This window comes from Micrasema longulum, unplaced genomic scaffold, assembly GCF_059751315.1.
Source record: "Micrasema longulum isolate JH-2025_06_02 unplaced genomic scaffold, ASM5975131v1 h1tg000037l, whole genome shotgun sequence".
NCBI classification, from domain to species: domain Eukaryota; kingdom Metazoa; phylum Arthropoda; class Insecta; order Trichoptera; family Brachycentridae; genus Micrasema; species Micrasema longulum.
Genome location: NW_028277244.1, coordinates 188,375 through 209,066, shown reverse-complemented (window position 1 = coordinate 209,066; position 20,692 = coordinate 188,375). Strand labels below are relative to the sequence as shown.

Sequence of the window (20,692 nt, the reverse complement as noted above, 5' to 3'; positions counted from 1 at the left end):
TTTGTACGGAAAGGTGTATATTTGTATGAAAATTTGAAATATCTTCATCCTCTCGTAACCTGTAATAGAACATAGTAATAGAGAAGTTTCGAATTTTTTTTTACAAATATTCCCCCTTTTGGTGCAGAAAATTAGATTTTACCTCATGAACAATTGAAGATATATTAATCAGACGAATCTCTCCACATCAATAAAGATTTCAGCTTTTTTCATTTACATAAGTCAACAGGAAATATGAATGTTCAAACGCTGAATGCTAAACATTATTCAGTGTGTAAAGTTGGCACTTAAACCAGCAAATGACTGATCATAAGCCATGTAAATGCCTAGACTTAAATATTCCCTTCTCATATAATGTTCTCATTATCACTATGGCAGCATCATCTGTGCACGGCATGTGATGTTAATGACCTTATCTCCTAAATCTACTAAGATTCATTACTTTTTTTTACTCTTAAAAGCGTTTTTTTTTTTTTTAATATTTATTCTGCTCGTGTAAGAAAAGGTTATAGGCGTTTATATTGTTGTGCTATATTTAGTTATAAAGGTGCTAAACTTGCTTTGTTTCTTTGTTGTTCTCAATATGTGTTATTTTCTAAATGTTAATATTATTTATGTCCCGAATTGAGTTGTTGTAACTCCTGGGAATGTAATTCAACGTATTATACTTGTAAAATACTTTGTGTTATATGATTTATAAATAAAACAAACGTTTTTCCCTCTCTGTTGAAATATATTTCGAAGATAACTCTGTTAACTACCTATTGTGATCGGAGTCCTGGAGTTCAGAATAATAATAAATGCACGCGCCCACACAACCACTCAAGTCTCGGTCGTGCACGCGACTGTCAAAGAAAAAATAATGCATTCATTTTATGAACTTGCGTTTGGTGTAATTATTCACCTGAACCCGGAGGTTCTCAATCAACTTATTTATTATAAATTTATTTATCCATTTCAAATTACATTTGTTAACACAAACCTATTATTGCTTTTAGGCTGTGCCCGGGTTAAGGCATAATAATTAACAATATACACATATAAAGCATTTATATATTACAACAGATAAAGGAACATTTTATTAGAGGGAATATGGAAGTCTAGGTATTTACAGGGCTTATGAATTGTCGTTGGCTAGTTTAAGTAGGCACTTTACACTATATTCTCCATAATATTCACTATTTTACCAAAGTTTAAAAATTTATATTCCATTTATTGATGCGAGTGGGATTCTGATCGAATTATTTCACCTAAATACTAGCCAACGCCTACAAATATTTTTCAACTTTTACACTTCTTCTTAGACCAGCTCGTTTTATAACCAATATTTTGAGTTTGTCCAAATTTTTGTAGACAAGAAGTCGATTCAACTCCCATGAGATTTATTAATATTAATATATTACAAAAATATGAATAAAGATGTTTAAAACAATGACATAATAGTTAATGTTACAGTGTACAAAGTGGCAACTTAAAGCAACCAACGACAGATCATAAGCCCTGTAATTGCCTAGACATCTTTATCCCCCTATATAAAATTTTCATTTTTATAACTTCCGAGGGAGGTCTAGTCTACAAAAGATTGTACCTACTCAAAATGTTGTTTGTAAATGTAAGCTACCTTAAAAAAAAATATTATCCGTGAATAAAAAATACAATTCAAAAAGAAGAAACAACATTAAATACTTAAAAAAAGAATAAAACATAAATCAACTTCTTCACTACCAGGGGTGATATTTCAAACGCTCTCGCGGCCGCAGAAAACACTTATCTCGTGTATTTTATATGCCACGAGAGCAGTTCAGAATAGCACCGCAGGTGGGCTTTTCTCTGTTCTATTTATTTTTGTAAGATTTTTTCCGAGAGCAGCCATATAGTCGAGAACACATGTACTGGATTCTGGTTCTATTTCACACACAGAACTGTATTCTTCACCCGCCTGGACACAGACAAAATAATTAATCTTATTAAATTTTATTTATCATGTTACATACACGTACTTATTTATCTATTTAATATTACCACAAAATCGGGAAAGGCCAAAAAAAGTTTGAGAATCTTATTGAATGGCACACCTCCCACGTGTGTCGGATGTGACGTCGAACTGTTATCTGTCAAACTGTTGCGGACGATGAACAACAGATGTCAGCCGTGATGCTAAATTAATCAATAATTATTGATAATAAATCGATTTTTAAACTTTTTACGAGACAAGCATATCGTAATTTATTTATTTATTCATATATATTCCTACACGGAACGCAGTGCTTTTAAGCTTACGAAAATACGTATTTGGTACAAATAAAAACTACAAATAAAAAATGACATAATACGTATTAAGTACAAAAGTCAAAAGATGGAAGAGTTGAGGAAATGTGGATGTTCAAACATAGGCAGAATGGTGAATGTTACACAGTGTGTAAAGTGGCCACCTAAACCAGCCATTGACAGGTCAGAAGCCTTGTAAATGTCTAGACTTCCATATTCCCTTCTCAAAAATGTTTTCCCTCTTTGTTGCAAATAAATTTGAATATAACAACTCCACAGGGAGAAAATCCACTCAGTCTGCAAGCATTTGGACATACTCAAAACATTGTAAAATAAAAATTCTTTAAATTTAAAGTAAATAATAAATAAAATTACAGCACTAAACTGTTATTTTTTAAACGTCTTTACGAAACAGCTTAATTGGTGAAACGGTAACCGTTATTGCCATTTTTATAAATAAACTGAAATGCCCATTTCTACGTATGTGGAATATGTACATTTATATTAATTTTTATTTCTTTTTGCGTTGTTTTATTTTTACTTACTCCCGCTTTTTCCTTTTTCTCTTTCTTTCCTATTTTCTCATCTCACTTCCATTAATAAATTCCGTAATTAGTCTTGTTTTTTGTTATTATTCTGGATGTCTTGTTTATAACTATGACTGTGTTGGTTTCAAAAATAAATAAATTGAAAAAAAAAACAAAAAAGGAACAAAATGGGTATTTACTTTTTTTTATCCCGGAACCGTGTAAACACGTGATTATATAACCATGCGTTGCGTCCCGGTCCCGTGTTTTCACGTGGTTAACCAGATGTCTAAAAAAGTGTATTTTATTGAAATCTAGTGACTTTTATTAGTACTTTTATGCTGCTGGTAAACCACGTGAAAACACGGGACCAAGACGCAACGCATGGTCATTATAATCACGTGTTTACACGGCTCCGGGATACAAAGCGCAAAAAGGAGTGAGGCCCCGTAAATGTGCGAACATTGCAATGCGCAATGCAGCTCTCTATAAAGGCCAATGTTGGCAAAACTATCATACAAAAATGACTTATTTAATTATTTTAAATAAATCTGAGAAGTTTCAATTGATTTAACTTAGTATTTTCATATTTATGACACTTTTAAGAAACACTTCAAAAAGCATGAAATTTCACAAAAATGGGCCGGGCACAGGGTATTCGGCCAGTACTCAAAGTGTTAACAAAATAGTTACAATGTAATCATACCGAAAAAAAGTTTTTTTAAATGTTTAAAAACAACAATTCAAACAATATACAAAAAGTATTATAAAGTAAACCTAGAAAGCAAAATCGAATAAATTAAAAAATAAAATGTAAATATATATAGGCAGATAACAATAACCTAACAAATGTCAATTACGATTTGAAAACGTTGTCACCCACACATAAGCAATATTAAAATGTTCTGTACATACATGTTGCAATTATTTTCAGATAAGTTAAATATTAAGTTACAATTCTGCAACTACAGGCTTGTTGTTTCGCAAATATTTGAATGTATAAATACATTTGATTTTATAATAATGGATGTGTAATATTATATTATTTGGTGTCACCTGGTTATTTGTGTCTTACGATAATAATTTAGGGTGACTTAATTTAAACAGCTGTCTGTTGGTAAATTGTGAGGGTCGCTCACTGTTTCTGCGAACAAATTATAACGCTGAAAACCTATTATCATCAATAAATTTATTCATGCTTTTTTGAATGGGTGTGGAAATTAATAACATAAAAAAATTAATGAATGAACACAATTTTATTTATTTATTTAACACATTTTATGCGTATACATAAATTTTATGTAAATATAAGGGCGGGCATGTTGCCTTAAGGCAATTTTTTCCTACTTGCCTAAATCGTTTAGATTGAGAAAATGATTAATGATGAACATGTTCTAGGTATATTCATACAGAATCTTATTATCTTTACATATATAATTCCTCTGTACGTGTGATGTCACTGAACTCCTTCTAAACGGCTTAACCGATTTACGTGCGGTTTTCAGAGAAATATAGATCTTTGCGCTGTGCGTGTTCGTAGATATTTAAATCATTAATCGAACATGTAAAAAAAGTAAGAAGCATGAATGTTTTATTCATTGATCTATGAGGGTTGCATTCGAGGAGAATGCATTTACAAAAAAAAAATATAGATGTAATTTTTTTTTCATAAAAAAAGTTTGTTTTTGAATGTTTACTAACAGCATTCGTTTTTTGTGGATCTCAATCAGATTCTTTCCTTAAATTCCTTATAATTTCTACCCATTTATTTCTTTTTACTGGATTATTGGTTATACTAAAATAATATTAAATTCGATACATTTTAAAAAATCGTATTCCTACGTAAGTACACCCCTCTGTTGGTGAGAAAACCGGAGTTTAACGTTTGCAAAAAAGAATGCCATATTTGAAAAAATACTGATTTTATGTTTTGGAATTCAACCATGAACAAGTACCTAGGTACCTACTTAAATTAAATTTAGAATATTAATAACTTTTAGTTTTGGAATTTAATCACAAACAAGTACCTAGGTCAATATTATGTATCTTTTTGGGTGATACCGTGTATGTTGGATCAAATCCAACATACACGGTATCACCCAAAAAAGATACATAATATTGATAACAGTGACCGTGAAAACCTTCGCACCTATTTAAGTACCTAGGTACCTACTTATCAATTAAAAGTGTTTTTCCAAGCTAATAGCAGGAAAGCAAACGTTCGGGGAGGACAACGTCTGACGGGTCCGCTAGTTTTATTATAAAATTAAACTTATAAGTTTTTTTTACAAACAAAATGTAACAAAAATCTACATTATACCATGAAGAGAGGATGGGGAATGGAATGTGAAAAAGGAGTAGAAAGAAAAAACTCAGATACTAAATATATGAGACTTTGTTATAATAATCACAATTTGTTATGTTTAGATATTGTTCATTAATAATTATATGTCCATGCCACAATAAAGAAACGGTTTTTGATTATATTTTCAAATTAGCAAGCGTATAATTTTATTGTTCAAATCAAACACTGTTTTGAGTCTACTTAAAATCGTTTATTTTATTTTTAAACACAAAAACAAAAAAATCTGGCCAATTGTTTGTTTGAAAATGCCCTAACAAGGCAAAACAATTGTGAAACACAAATGAATTTTTACTTTTGTGTTTAAAAATAAAATAAACGATTTTAAGTAGACTGAAATTAGTGTTTGATTTTGAGATGAAAATTATAAAATGGAGTTCTTTAAAATAAAAACCAGGTCAATAAATAAATGAACAAGCTTAATTCAGTTTTATCATCATTTTGCCAACTAAGTTATTACAATGTTACCTAATTAACACAAAGAACTATTTGATTTTATGAGTGTAATAATAGTCCTCCTATAATTATTAAACGTTAAAAGTATCGTTGAAGATGTTACCGACTTTCTACATCGTCATTATATACATTATTTTGCTGTACGTGTGTCACTAAACTCCTAAACGGCTGGACTGATTTTGCAGTTTTTTTTTTGAGTGGGTCCCTGGATGGTTTATATTCTATTGGACCCGGTAGGTGGCCGGTGATATTGCATTCTTTTAAAAAAAAATTGCTTTGGGCAACAGCAAATCCCAAAATGACGAAACAAAAATATTAAAATGCCAAACTCAATGTCAAATGTCACTCAGTATATAGTTTATCTGAAATTCAAATATGGACAATTTTGATGAATAGGTATTTGAACATTGTTTTTTCTGGCACTCTCTTGCAAATGCCTCTGCAATACTGTGCTAAAAATACAACTTACAACTGCATGTCGGACTAATTATCTGATTATTGTCGGACAAAGTCGACGTTTCAATGTATCGTTTTCCGCACCCCAAAACTGAATTCATTTTGTTTTTTTTGAAAGTGGAAAAAAATTAAATTTTCTATGTCGGTAACTTTTCCGTTTTTCAAAATTATTTATTAAATTTGTGTGTCGTACGTCCGAAGACGTGGGATACAGCAGAGCGTTTTTGTGAGTTTTCGGGTGGGGTATGCAGTTACTTACTACAGGTACGCTATTGTAATCGAGGGCCAGGTGCTTTGTAATTTAACCCTGGACACCCAACGTTTATACATACCCCATTAAACCCAATCATTCTTCGATTCGACGAACGAGTTTTATGGTGGATGTTTCTAATTATACACATATATAAAGAAAAAAAACGTTGCTAGACATAACTGTCTTTTAGGAGACCAAGTTGACAAGCTACAACGCGATCTTCAGCGTGGGCAGCAAAAAGATACAGCGTATTTGCTATCGCGTAGAGGAAATCAGGTAAGATTCGTACACTTTTTACTCTAACTTATTGAAGAAAAACGAAGAGCTGTTCAATCAATAATTCTTTATTACCTGTATATCAGGCTTAAATAATAGTGAAGTTGTGGATACAAAGCAAGATGGATAAACTATAGTGGTTTTTCTGAAAAATGAAAAACGTACGAATGCACCACCACACGCGGGGTAGATTCGTACATAGTGTGAAACATATTGACACAGTGATAAAAAATTCCGTTTGTACAAAATATAAACTTGACGTCATAAATTAACACAGAATCTACATTTTTGCTGTGATAATTAACAGTATCGTTACAACTTACAAAAGTTTAACAATTTAAAAAAAAAATGGAATCAATTAACATTATAATAAACCATATAAATAATAAAGCAGGCCGTTACCTTTTTTAATTTATTCATTTATTTATTTACGGACATTGTCCATGTAAACAATTTATAGGGTTTTAATATTACAATAAAATAATAGTTTAAAACATTAAAAAAAGAAGAAAAGAGGCATGAATAAACAGTAATGAATCCGCTATTGCACATTGTACAAAAACAGATCCTTCCCGAAGGTAAAAATGTTAGTTGTTTTTGCTGTGAAAGAAAATTTTGATTGTGGCAGAATACAGACCACGTCTGATATGTAAACTGTTCTTTCATCTTTGTTATTCGTAAAAACAAATTTCTCCATCGCAAATTTCATTGCATCTTTGTCTACCTCTCGCGTTCTAGTCCCCCTTTTTACGTATATTCGCGGCATGGTTCTGTAAAAAAATATTATTGGTGAATAAACTTTCTATACTAGCGCGGGGTACATTCGTTCAGTACAAATCTACCCCACTCATAACCGTACGAAGGTAACCCCCCCCAACCCAAACAATCAAAAAATTAATTCAAAATCAAAAATAACCACTAAAGTTGTCTCAAAATGAATGTTTACATAACAAGCTGCGGCATAAATTCATAAACCGTAGTAAATTACTTTTACAATTTGGGCAAAACTTATTAGTGCTAAAGACGTTCAAAGGTGAATAAAAAAATACTTACGAGGATCTAAAACATTTATCGACTTGCCACAACGAAGCTAGCGACCGCACTGCCGCCCCTTCCCACAGTTGGCCTATGCGTATAAGTGGAAATCACGCACACAAATAAGACAACGCCAATGTGTCTGATAGTGTAAATATGACCACTGTCCAAATGCTCCCTCTGTACGAATCCTACCTGCTCTCCCCTACTGTATTCGTCAATGCGACGAAGGTTAGATGTCCAGGTTTAATTGGCAAAAACACTTTTTTTTATGTCGTTATTTGGTAATCATCGCCATGTTGAAACAAATGAAATGAAAATATCTCAGGCCTATAATTAAGGACATTTTTTATTGTACGACATGCCATGAAAAACAAATTTGACGTAGAAATTTGGCGAAATCAATTCGATTTGCTTCCGACCAATGTATTTTTAAGTTATTCATAAAAAATGTGTTAGCTTGATTGATAAGTATTGGTACTTTTTGGATGCTCCTCTCGAGCAAATGTCACTTTGTGTATGAGGCATGCGCACATAACTGCACAATGAAATACGATTTGAATAACAGTTGTTATATACAAATTATTCGTGTGACTTGTGTTTTAGTTTTTCAAAACAAAGAAAATAAAGTTGATGATAGTGTGAATCTGTTTAGTGCATATTTGTTTGCTTGTCTCTTATAATCATAAAACCCTTATGCGTACTCGATAATGCATAGAGCTCGGCATATTTTAATCAAATGCAGCGTACCTTGATCGTCTGTAACAGGGAGGTAAGGTGATCTGTCTTACGCTTCAGGTGCCAGTTCAAGGACAATGAAATGCTTCAGTGATAGCACTCCCTCCATATACTCGAAAACTGCTTTTAAGACCGAGGGTCTTTATTTCGGTTTTGCTTGTACAGTAAAACTCAAATTATCCGGATTAACAAGTGCCAGATTATATTGGTTTTGAAATAATACCGCGAATTGGAATCACGTTAAAAACTGACGTAAGCATGTCCAGCAAAATTGATTGCACAATTACATTAAAATTAAAAACTTCTCCCTTATTTTTTATTTAGACGATCTGGTTATGTAGCAATCCGCCACGGATCCTCAGAACAAATCTCACTAACCAGTGCTGGCGATGTGTTCCTACAGCAGAGGCAATAAAAATAATAATAATAATTATGGATAACTTATATAGCGTCATTTTCGTAATATAATACCTCAAGGGCGCTTCACAAAGTGATTATATAAAGATATAAATTTAATTTTAACTTTAACTTTTTAATTTAAGAAAAATAATGTACTTTTTCATACCACTTTTCCACCACATGCTAAGAATTTATTTAAATGATTTAGAGAACAAGTGGGTTTTAAGTTTCTTCCGAAACATCACTTCACTCTCACAGTTTCGAATTTCTGCTGGGAGAGCATTCCATGCCGATTTTTTTTGTATTATTACAAAAGCTTAAGAGTCTAGCGCAGTTTTGAAAGTTACTCAGAAACAAAGGAATTGCCTTTTTAGATTTTTAATTTTAAGTTGAAAGTCTGATTCTGCATTTTAGGTTAAAATGTTTGTAGCTTCCATTAATCTACCAAATCCAAACCAAATCACCTACTAGGCAACGCTTGAAAATAATTTTCCAATTTTTGTTCTTCTTCTTTTACCAGGTAGTTAATTCAGCCGAATGAATCTCACCCACGTGATAAAGGTTTCAGCTCTTTTACTTCACAAAAGTCAACAGATGGAGGAGTTGAGAAAATGTGGATGTTCAAACATGGGCAAAGTGGTGACTGTTACAGTGTGTAAAGTGGCCACTTAGACCAGCCAATGATAGGTCAAAAGCCCTGTATGCCTAGACTTTCACATTTCCTTCTCAAATATGTTTTCCCTCTCTGTTGAAATAAATTGAAACCTGAATAACTTCCTAGGGAGGTATTCCAGCCAGTCTGCAAGCTTTTGGACATACTCAAACATTTTTGATATTAGACACTGTCTATTCTCATATTATTCCTTGAATTTGAATAAAAAACTCCGCAATAATGTATTTATCCATACCAACCTCAAACTGAGATAACTAATGAATAACATCAGGGGCATTTAAAAAAAATACAAATTATAATTTAGCTTGGCTGTTAAGTTTAAAAAGTGTCTAAAATGTCTAAGTGTCTTTGATTATATTTACATTTAGCTTATTTGTATTTTTTTTACCTTCTTTACTGTTTTGCAAACAGATCATAATAATACTATGCTTTACTTATATAATAAACGCCGATTTTTCGGCAATGAACTGAACCGAGCTGAATAGTGACGCAATGAGCATTGTGGCATTGTTATTTATAAAAATAAAACAATCTAGATGGTACAAGTGAGATGTGAGTGAACTTTAAGTTGTGCCCTTTTTTGCGAATGAATGTTGGTTGTTCATGACCTTCTATTTGGCTGCTGATTTATAATATGATGAATTTCAATTGAAACAAATAGCAAAAATGGCAATGAAAAAAAGAGTTTAAAAAATGTTTATGTAAAAACATATGTAAATGACAGTTAGCAAAAATACACAGTAAAAAAAATATATAAATGGTGAACTTCATCAACAATGTTTCAAGTTATAGATTTTATATTTAAAGCACTAACTTTGTGGTTATTCACCATAAAAAAAATAAAAAAAACAACTTTGTTTTAAACCACTAATTTCAATTAGTGGTTAAAACTAAATTAGTGGTTAAAAACAAAGTTGTTTTATTTATTTTATTAATGTTTTAAGTATGTCCAAATATTTGTGGACAGGCTGGATTTACTACTTCGGGAGTTATTTAGATTTAAAAAAATTGCAACAGAGAGGGAAAATATTTTTGAGAAGGTAATATGGAAGTCGAGGCATTTACAGGGCTTATGACCTGTTCTTGGCTGGTTTAAGTGGCCGCTTTACACACCGTGTAGCATTCACCATTCTGCCAATGTTGAAACATCCACATTTTAAATACATATATTTTTAGTATAAGTACAACATTATTACTAAATACAACTTTTATATCAATTGAATACATATTTCTAACACGTTTACTATTACGTAAAAGAAAAAAAACAATTCTTGTGTACATAATACATAATGCCTTCAAACTTACGAATCATCGACAGTCCCAGTCAGTTCAGATCCCAACTAAAATCCCACTTCTTTAAACTATCATACCCTCAATTTTAAATCTGGAAATATAATGTAAGTTTAGATATACGATTGTAAAGCGCCCTTGAGGTGATTTTTTACAAAAATGGCGCTATATAAATCAGCCAAATATTATTATTATTATTATTATAATGGGGAGTGATGTCTTACAATAATTTGTTTATTTTATTTTGCTAAAGCCCGTTTTATATTAGTCAGTAAATGGTACAAGATCTTGTGCAGAAATCGGTCCAACAAATATTGTGTCGTAAATACACAAATTGGATGAAAAATGTGGTCAAATTCCAAAAACATAAAACACGTCATATTTTTCAAACAATATTTGAGCCAATATCTGCGCGCGCATCTGTCAATTTAAATTTTCAAGGCGCATCAGATTATTTGTTGTTGCTTGGTGTCATGTTATTTATCCAATACACAAATTGAGTAAAACTAACAAAGAACAAATCAACGATTTGTTTATTTAAAAAAACTAAATAAATAAGTAGAGAGATATGGGTACGTAAAGATTTTTTGTATGTTTTCTAGAATTTTGATTATTTTTTAGAGATATAAAACAAAGCTAATGAGAGAATAAAAACTAGTGAATTAAAAAAAAACGTTGATTTTAAACGAGCATTTCTTTTCAAATTTTAAACCGTGATTTAAAAACGCTGTGTTAAATAATGTTATTCATCAACATTCTATGTCCGATCCCTTGTTAGATCGTATGGTGTCTACAAAGAGCCTCTATGCAGCTCTCTGTTGGCTACCAGTTCCTGCGCATCCTCCCGAATAAGGTTCGTGTCACGTAGTTCTGACTTGAACTGCCGAACTGAATCGATTTATCAATTCAGATGAAAATCTATTCATTACAATTCAAGTATAATTTCACGGCATTATCCTTAGAATGAGTTTTATTTAAAAGTGAGTTAAAAAGAGATCATAAACAAAAAGTATTGCTTTGTTTTAATTTCTTTATTCGTAAAAAAAAAAAAATCAAATTACTGGCAAAAGCATGAAATTAAATATTCAAAGCCATTTTATTTTTTAAAAATACACATTTATTACAAAAGCAAAGAGAAACACTTAAGAAATAAATTTGTCGTCTAATTCAATATCTACAAATTGTATGTTTTTTCAGTATCTATGTAAAATAAAATTAATCTGTGGTCAAATTCAGAAAAAGATAGAACGCGATTTTTTCAACAAATATTTGAACCAATATCTGCGCGCGCACCCAATTATAAAAATGTTTCGGCTGTAGTCTGATGAAAAGTAAACAAACAAAAAATGGCCCAAAATTTGGCACAATAATTATTGTTAAAAAACTGCGCAAGAACTTGCACAAGATCTTGTACCATTTTATTCCCAATGTAAAACGGTCTTAACTCTTTCATCTGCTGACTTTTAAGAAGAGCTGAAAAAGTTGACGATGTGTACAAGACAGGTGTTGGGAAAAAATATTTGATTGTCAGTAATGTAAGAAAAATTATTATCCTTATCGGATTTTAATAAATTGTTTTCTTTTATTGCAGGTAATATGATGTGAAACAACAAAGTATTAGTTAATTTTGAAGAAAGTGATTAATTCCTATCCATTTTTGAGTACCAGAAGCGGTAAGTTTAAATTATCCAAAATTATGTTGCAATAGTTGCACCGTATATAAGTTACTACTGTTGTGATTTGTTAGTCTAATTAGTGTCCTGAAATAATAAAAAAAAAACACTGTTAGTGGTGGTTGATTACAGAAAACTTGCTTACTTTATAAGGCCTCAGATTCTCTATGTCCTGGGCTGGCATTCTAAACGGCATAGCGCGCGAAGAGATCGCTCTGTTAGCGTGTATTTAGTACATAAATACGCGTTAAAAATGCGTGCTCTACGCGCGCTTTTGCGTTCAGAATACACTACCGACCCGAACGCAATTATTGCGCGTTTTTACGTACTAAATACTAGTGATGGAATGGAAGTGTCATAACGGAAGCAGAAACGGAAAAAGATGTAAAAAGTACATTTTAGTGGAAACAGAAACGGACACGGATGCGCAAGTGTAAATAATAAGTTATATTTTATGAACAGTAGTTTCAGAGTTTTTAATATACAGGTGTTATTTAAACCCTGTCGCATCCGAAACCACGATGATCAGTATGAGCAAGAAGACATATTGGCACATTAAAATATTTTTTTAGAAAGAATAACATTTTTAAAAATAAAATATCAAAAAAAGCAAATGGTTGCTTACTTCTGCAGGGGAGAAACGAGAAGGGGATGGGGAGTCTGGTACACCACTGACCGCGCGGCCACGCCCCCCTCGCTTCTCCCCTGCAGAAAAAAGCAACCAGAAATAAGCAAAATATCTTATTTAAAAAAAATCTTTGCTCTAAATATTTTTTTTTAATATGCTAATATGCCTTCTTGCCCATACTGATCATCATGGTATTGGATGGGACAGGGTTTAAAACACACCCTGTTTGAGACCAGCTCTGCTTAATAATTGCTCACTGGTGACGTTGCTGGGAAGAGCTGATAAATATTGGCGCACTAATATTAATATATTTGCATGAATTTAATTTCCATCACATAAGGAGATCCTCATGTAAAGGCAATCATTTTTCTTTTTTGTACTCCTGAAGTTGTGACTGCGTCTCCAAAAATAGATTGTCATTCTCGTTATTTGTAATCGAGTCTTGCTCGTCTTCATTCATACTTCAAATAAATTCTAACATTTCTAATGATGAATTCATCATTGATGAACACGAAGGTTGGTCATTATTCTCAATTTGAGTTTGACACATATCGGGGGAAGGTATGCATCACGAGTGGAACTAGTGGATTCTGGATTCTCTGCTTCTGCTGATCGTCATGTTTGATATTTTAGACACAATCTGCTCCATAGTGGTGTTAATAGAAAAACTAGATTTATAATGCTGATCTAAATACGTCGCAATTTTGTATTTGTCGTCTTTGGTTAGTTCTCAAATTTCGCACTTAAGTTCGATTCCTCCCGTAATCTTCTTGCCAAGTTTTGGAATTGTTCTGAAGCATATTTCACCTTATGGGTTTTCGTTAAAAAAACGTACGGAAGTATGTAAACAAACGCGTTGCGACAAGTGCCAAAAGCACGCGCCCGGCTCGCTTGTGGTTGGCTGGAACGCCTGAAACACCCCTCCCGCACGCGAAAATCCGTCAAAAAGTTGCGAAAACAGAAACAGATATGGATGTCAGAAAGCGTGCAAAACTTTCGCAGCTTCCGAAGCAGAAACAGAGGTCTGTTACATCACTACTAAATACGCGTTATAGCGCGCTGTAAATGCGTTCGGAATACCAGTCCTGGCAGACGCATCGACTTCAAGTTGCAAATGCACCTATTACATAATGAAAAATATGATAATGATTCATTATTAAACAATGTTATCAATTTGTCTGAATCTTTTTAAACGATAAAGTGATTTTAAAGGAATATTTTATTTGTTCGATTCAAAAATAAGTCATTTATAAGAATAGTCTTAAACATAACAGTGTTTTTTCGAAGTTTAAAATAGGTACAAACTGATTTCAAAACAAAAAGAGTACAATTTTCGTGTCTGGCCTAACCCGGTTTACGCGGACCATGTCTGCATGACAAGATAATTCTTGCGTGATTTGAATATTCAATTACATCAAACAATTTCTTAGAATTGAGTAAATTGATGCGTTTTAAAATGCTTGGGCACGATTGTCCATTAGACAAGTACTCTGATAGCAGCAAATCTGGAATTATTTTTACATAGAAAGTAAGGGGATCAATTTTACGCTTCCGGTGAATAAAATGTTGCAATGTAGAATCACAGCATTTTTTTGTGTAGTGTCACGTCTGATCTAGTCGAAAGGTAGTTTTTTTTTGAATGTTTATTTATAATTTTTAAAAACTCGTAAGGGATATAATATCCGCATGCGAGAAGTAAACTATTTCTTCTTCTTCTTCTTCTTATTCAGTTTTCTGTCCTCCACTGATGGATATAGATAGGCCTCTTCCATATCCTTCCATTTTTTTCGGTTAATTGCTGCTTGGAGCCATTTTTTACCCCCCACAGCGGCTACGTCGTCGGACTATCCTTTTTAAGGCCTTCCAACGCACAGTATCTCCAAAATGATAGGTTTTTGAGTAAATTTGTTTTCTAAAATAAATATATTTATTCAATTATTTTTTTTATACATAAAACGCCCATGGGGCTTTTACCATACAAATTTTCTTATATAATACATAATAAAGTTGATAAACGAAAATAGGTAGCGGTTATACAAAGGTTAAAAATTATGTTGATGAAAACATAATAATAAAATAAATAAAACAACAACAAAACAATAAAAAATGTTTTCATCATGTAAAGTTTATATTTGAAGCACTAACTTTGTGGTTATTCATGATAATAAAATAAATAAAACAACTTTGTTTTTTACCACTAATTTTTATTTTTCACCGACCGGTTTCAAAGCAAACAAGCTTCTTTGTCAAGGTTTACGTAACTAATGAATTGATTCCTTTTTATTTTATTTCTATCATGTTTGAAACCGGTCGGTGAGAAATTAAAATTAGTGGTTAAAAACAAAGTTGTTTTATTTATTTTATTATCTTGAATAACCACAAAGTTAGTGCTTCAAATATAAATTTTATATGATGAAAACATTTTTAAGAAGATGTAGAAGTAATTTAAAAGTTCGTAATTTACTTGATACAAAGTGTAATTTTATTTATTTCATTATTATCATTCCCTTTCCACACCTAATGGTGCATAGGGCACTGAATTGGTACAATAATCGCAGCGTATCTTGATCATTTTTGTTACACGAAGGATCTGTCCTTACGCTTCAGGCACCAGTCCAGGGACTATGAAATATTTGTGTGTAAAAAAACCCCTTTAAATAAATATTTCATGTTAACCATGTCGGGAATCGAACCCGAGACCTCTTGCGTAGTAGGCAAATAGGAAGCTATATTTTATATATTTCCTTCTCTAAAATGTTCTCCATCTCTGTTGCAATATGTGAATATTAACAGCTCCCTAAGGGGTTGAATCCAGTTCTTGTCTATAAAAATTTCGACAAACTCAAAACATTGCTGACGAATCCACGTGGTCTAAGAAGAAGTATAAAAATTGAAAAATGATTTTTTTAGATGTTGCCTAATATGTGAGTGAAAAAATTCAATCAGATGAATCTCAAACACATAAATAAAGGAGTCAGCTCTTTAACTTCACAAACATCAACAGATGGAAGAATCGAAGAAATATAGATGTTCAAATATTCAAATATAACTGTCCATTATTTATTATACGAGTAGGAGCAAAAATTCATTAATATTTTCTTGTATAACCACGAACAGGACATGCCTTTGTGGGATTTTTTGTTTACTATTTTTACTATTAATATGTATTTCATTGCTATGTAATTCTGCTATTTTTTTAAAGCATCTGTTTTACCACTTATGTTTATTGTAAAAAAAAATAATAATAAAAGAAATAATATGTATATATAGGCCGAATGGTGAATGTTACAAAGTGTGTCAAGTGGCCACTTAAACCAGCCAATGACAGTACATAAGCCCTGTAGATGCCTAGTCTATATTCCATTCTCTAAAATGTTCCCCATCACTGTTGTAATATGTTTGTAAACGTCAGTTTAAATATTTTGAATATATCATATTTATAAACAGATTTAATTGTTGGTTCATTGGTTATTGTTATGATGTCAGTAGTACCTATTTTCTATGTTCAACTGAATGAATTTTTTGAACCAATCTAAGCCCTGTAAACGCCTAGACTTCCATATTCCCTTCTTAAAAATGTTTTACCTCTCTGTTGAAATAAATTTAAATATAGATAAGTTTCATTTAAAACAAAAAAAAGACAACAACTTTTGAAAAATGTCTTCTGTTCTTACGCTGATAATTTACTGTGGTTATCAAGCACGTCTTCGGCACGAATATTTTGTACTTGTTTGGGAAATAATATATTTCATAACACTTAGTCAAAATTTTACAGTTAGCACAGTGGACGGAATACAAACTATTCCCTAAACATAATATATTCGAACAATATTATTGTCACGGACTTAGCGCGCGTCTATTTTATTACGTGATAAAAGTTTTAAAATATTTTAATCATGCTTATATTGCCGGTCTCATTGTGAAATGGTCAGCGCGTTTGCCTACCATGCGAGAGGTCTCGGGTTCGATTCCCGATATGGTTGATGTAAAATATTTATTTTAAAAGGTGTTTTCACACTAGAATATTTCATAGTCCCAGGACTGGTACATGAAGCGTAAGACTGATCACCTTACCTTCATGTAACAAAAATATGATCAAGATACGCTGCGATTGGTATTCTAGTGCAGTGCCCTATGCACCATTAGGTGCGGAAAGAAAATGATGATGATGATAAATATTGCCTAGCATTTTTTTATTATTTTAATCTTCCATTACTATCGAGCCATAGAACGATAAATGACCTCTATCCATATAAAAAATATAATATAATTGAAACCTCTAAATTGTTAAGTATTAACTTATTTTATTTGTTAATGCTTGTGTTAACTTACACTTACTTTTTAATGTAACTTTTTTTTTGTCTCTAAAAAAATATGTGATTCTGATAGAAATTTTCTCCTGAATTTAAATATTAAATCGGTTTTTCCCATCACATAAGATTTCTAAGATGCCGGCATTTATAATTTTAAACATTTGAACACTTTTTTGCATTCTTAACTGCACGATATTCAAACATTCTGACTTACCTAGAAACTGTGAGTATCATTTTTGAATGCTTGCAAAGGTTGCCAAGTTGCATTCTCCAGCGGATGCAATAGTTCCCCAAACTTTTCATCTGCATTATTGATCATATTTGTGGACCCACAAATATTTCTACTTTAATTTCTGTACCCCAGAGGCAGACGGATGCAAATCCAAACCCCAAATGTTTAACACATGCCTAAAGAGTCTACATTCTCTATGTGATTTTTAAATAATTTAAAACATTAATTTGTATATTTTAGCATCTTAACACATTGGTTCATTCATTATAAGACTCAGATTTCTTCAAAATCAATGGGCACAATCATAAACTGGATACAAAAATCGGAATGTCATTTCATCAAATTCTGGATTTGCATCCGTCTGCCTTTGAGGTACAAATTTTTCCATCACTAATTTTATGAAACTTATGTTTGAGGTACACGAAACCGGGAGTATTGTCCATGGCTTTAACGAAATTCTGTAAGTCATGGAGAAATTCCAAATACATACCTGAAAACAGAATAAAAAACTGTATTGAAATGCTTGGATTTATTCTTAGGAATGCCAAGATTCTGTCAAATATTCAAGTTCTGAAAACATTGTATAAAATTTATTGGGAACGAGTTGCTTGGAAATTTCCATCATTTGGTCGCCAAATGAAACCACATATTCCTTAATCATAGAGAGGGTGCACAAAATAATTCTGCGTTCCCCGCATCTCAGGTAGTATGGATATTATCCGTGACTTTTCCCGACCACCTTCTACTAGAAATGCTGGGCTACCAATCAGGGTTGAGGAGAAGGGCGGACGCCTAGGTGGGTAAAATATGGTGGGACAGGCAACTGTTCCTGCGGGATGCTCATTCAGTTGGGACTGTGCTTCCTTCCAAGCAGAACGCACGCGTTCTTTTGTTTTGTCCTACCCTTACGGGGGTGGTATTCGGATCCTCTGCCTCTGACCACCCAGGAAGTCCTTCTTTATTCAAAGCCGTTCTCATTGTAAATATCCGTATTTTTACTTATGTTTTTTGTGTTACTATAGTTTTAAGAAATTGTTTTTTGTATATTTAGATACGTTTATTTATGTAGATTGTTTTTGTATATACATATTTTTTTAATAAAAAAAACAGAGGCATTGAGGGATCCTGGGGGTTGGGGACGACGTATTGGCCTCTGTCCATACACCCTCCTCCCCCCTCCTTAATCTGCATAGAGTTTGTATTCCCTTGGAATATTTATAATAACTTTCCTCTATGCGCAGCTTACAGAGAGTCCCCCAGGAATCTATAACAGCTGCGGGTGGATGGTGGGCTTAAGGATCTCCCCTCAATGTTGAGGAGAAGGGATATTCATTTGGGTGTTCACTTTTTTCAACTGGTTGGCAGTCGCATACATAATTAAGATATTTTGAATGAATTCGATCTATTTGTCCCTGATAATTATCTTAAACAGAGCCAACGCAGGTTGGTAGAACAACCACGATGCAGAACCGACCTGCCAATGGCTGTGCCGGTAGGTAAAGCAATCGTGTTATTCAATCGCATCGCCTTCGTTATCGATCTGTTTTATTGCAGTGGAATTTTTCTTAGGAAGGCAATTTCCTAATTTAAAAATGTATGTTCATTTTACATGACTTTTTACAATCTGTTGTGTATATTTTGTAATGTATTGATAATATATTGTATACTCTGTATATAAAACTTAGTTAATTGCACTTATTGGTACTCATTATACAAAAATCATGTTTACCAGTGATGTAATGGGGAAATGAAAATACCGATAAAAATATATGAAAAGGATTTAGAAAAATGTATTGTATTTTCTAAATCAAAATTGATATTTGGAGAAATGTTTTTCATATATAACTTTAAAAAATATATCCCTATAAAAACGCGACATGTTTTATTTATTTATTTAACTTTTTGTACAAAATGTTATTTGTACATTGGCGGGCTTATTGCCAAATGGCAATTTCTTCCAATGTTTGGCCTTGATAATTGTGACGTCAAGATTCATGACGATGTTCTATTTACATTTAAACGGTTAAAAACAAAGTTCAAAATTTACTTGATTTTACGACAACATTTATTAAATTAGGGGCGCGGCCAATGCAATAGACCGTTTTCGTGGACCAATTTAAAATTATAAATAAAATAAAAAAATCATACTACTAAGTAGTTAAAGATTTTTTTTACTCGACATTATTTCATTGACCCTTATTATTTTTAAACAATAAAAAAAAAACAAAAAAACACTATGTTTCCCTATTGCGAATATTGAAAACTGCATTCCTTTGTCTCTGTAGAGATACACACACTGATGTATTCTTTGTTACAATAGCGGAAAATAACGAATGATTAGAAATTTTGTTTTTAGCGAGGTATTTAAGAAGGCGCTCCTATGTAAATAGAGTGATGAGGTCACGCGCGTATTCTATGGAGAATAAATACATAATATTTGCATGTAGAAAGTGTTCACTAAACTGACTAAACATTTGCCAAATTCGGACATCCGGATATTTGCTCTTTGACACTGTGACCAAAACCAATTAGCGGAATGGTTTTTCGCGATAGAAAACCAAGTAGGTAATCAAATTAATGATTAATTGTTTTGTAATATTACTTATTGATTTTGGACGATTATTGTCTGATTGGATTGGAACATCAACACGTTGAAACATTTGAGGAGTTTACGAACGCAACGGGATAAATTGGGCCGAATCCAATTTTACATGGCAGTCAAACTAAATCACGTTCCTCCACGCAAATTTTTACTTTTTTCATGGAGTAGATATTGTTGCATTTACTGTTTATAGTCTAGTGTTTTCTCAAAACTATTTGTTTAAAGGAATCGAATATTGCGTTGCTTTCTTTTTAATGGAACAAGATAATCGTGTTTAGAAAAGAGTTCGTTTTACAATTTATAATAAAAAATATTATTTACGACAATTTTTTTTATTCATAAACGATTTTTTTATGTACATTACAGCACATCTGCCAATTATGAAAGTGTACCTACAAGCAGTGGCGGCTGAAAGGGTTAAAATGGGGCGGTTATTTTTTTAGGTACATATGCATTTCACAAAAATTTACACACTATTTTTTTTGTAAAAAATACATTAATTTACAAAAAA

The 20,692-nt window shown here is 32.2% G+C and overlaps 1 long non-coding RNA gene across 2 annotated transcripts in view; it reads left to right on the top strand.

Annotated features, from left to right (window-relative positions):
* LOC148285382 (uncharacterized) overlaps nt 1-20,692 on the top strand; it is a 121,093-nt gene that overhangs the window by 62,196 nt on the left and 38,205 nt on the right. For both annotated transcript variants that reach the window (XR_015822141.1, XR_015822140.1), the window contains one exon: nt 12,325-12,406. This is a non-coding gene — a long non-coding RNA (uncharacterized LOC148285382). The remainder of the gene's footprint in view (nt 1-12,324; nt 12,407-20,692) is intronic.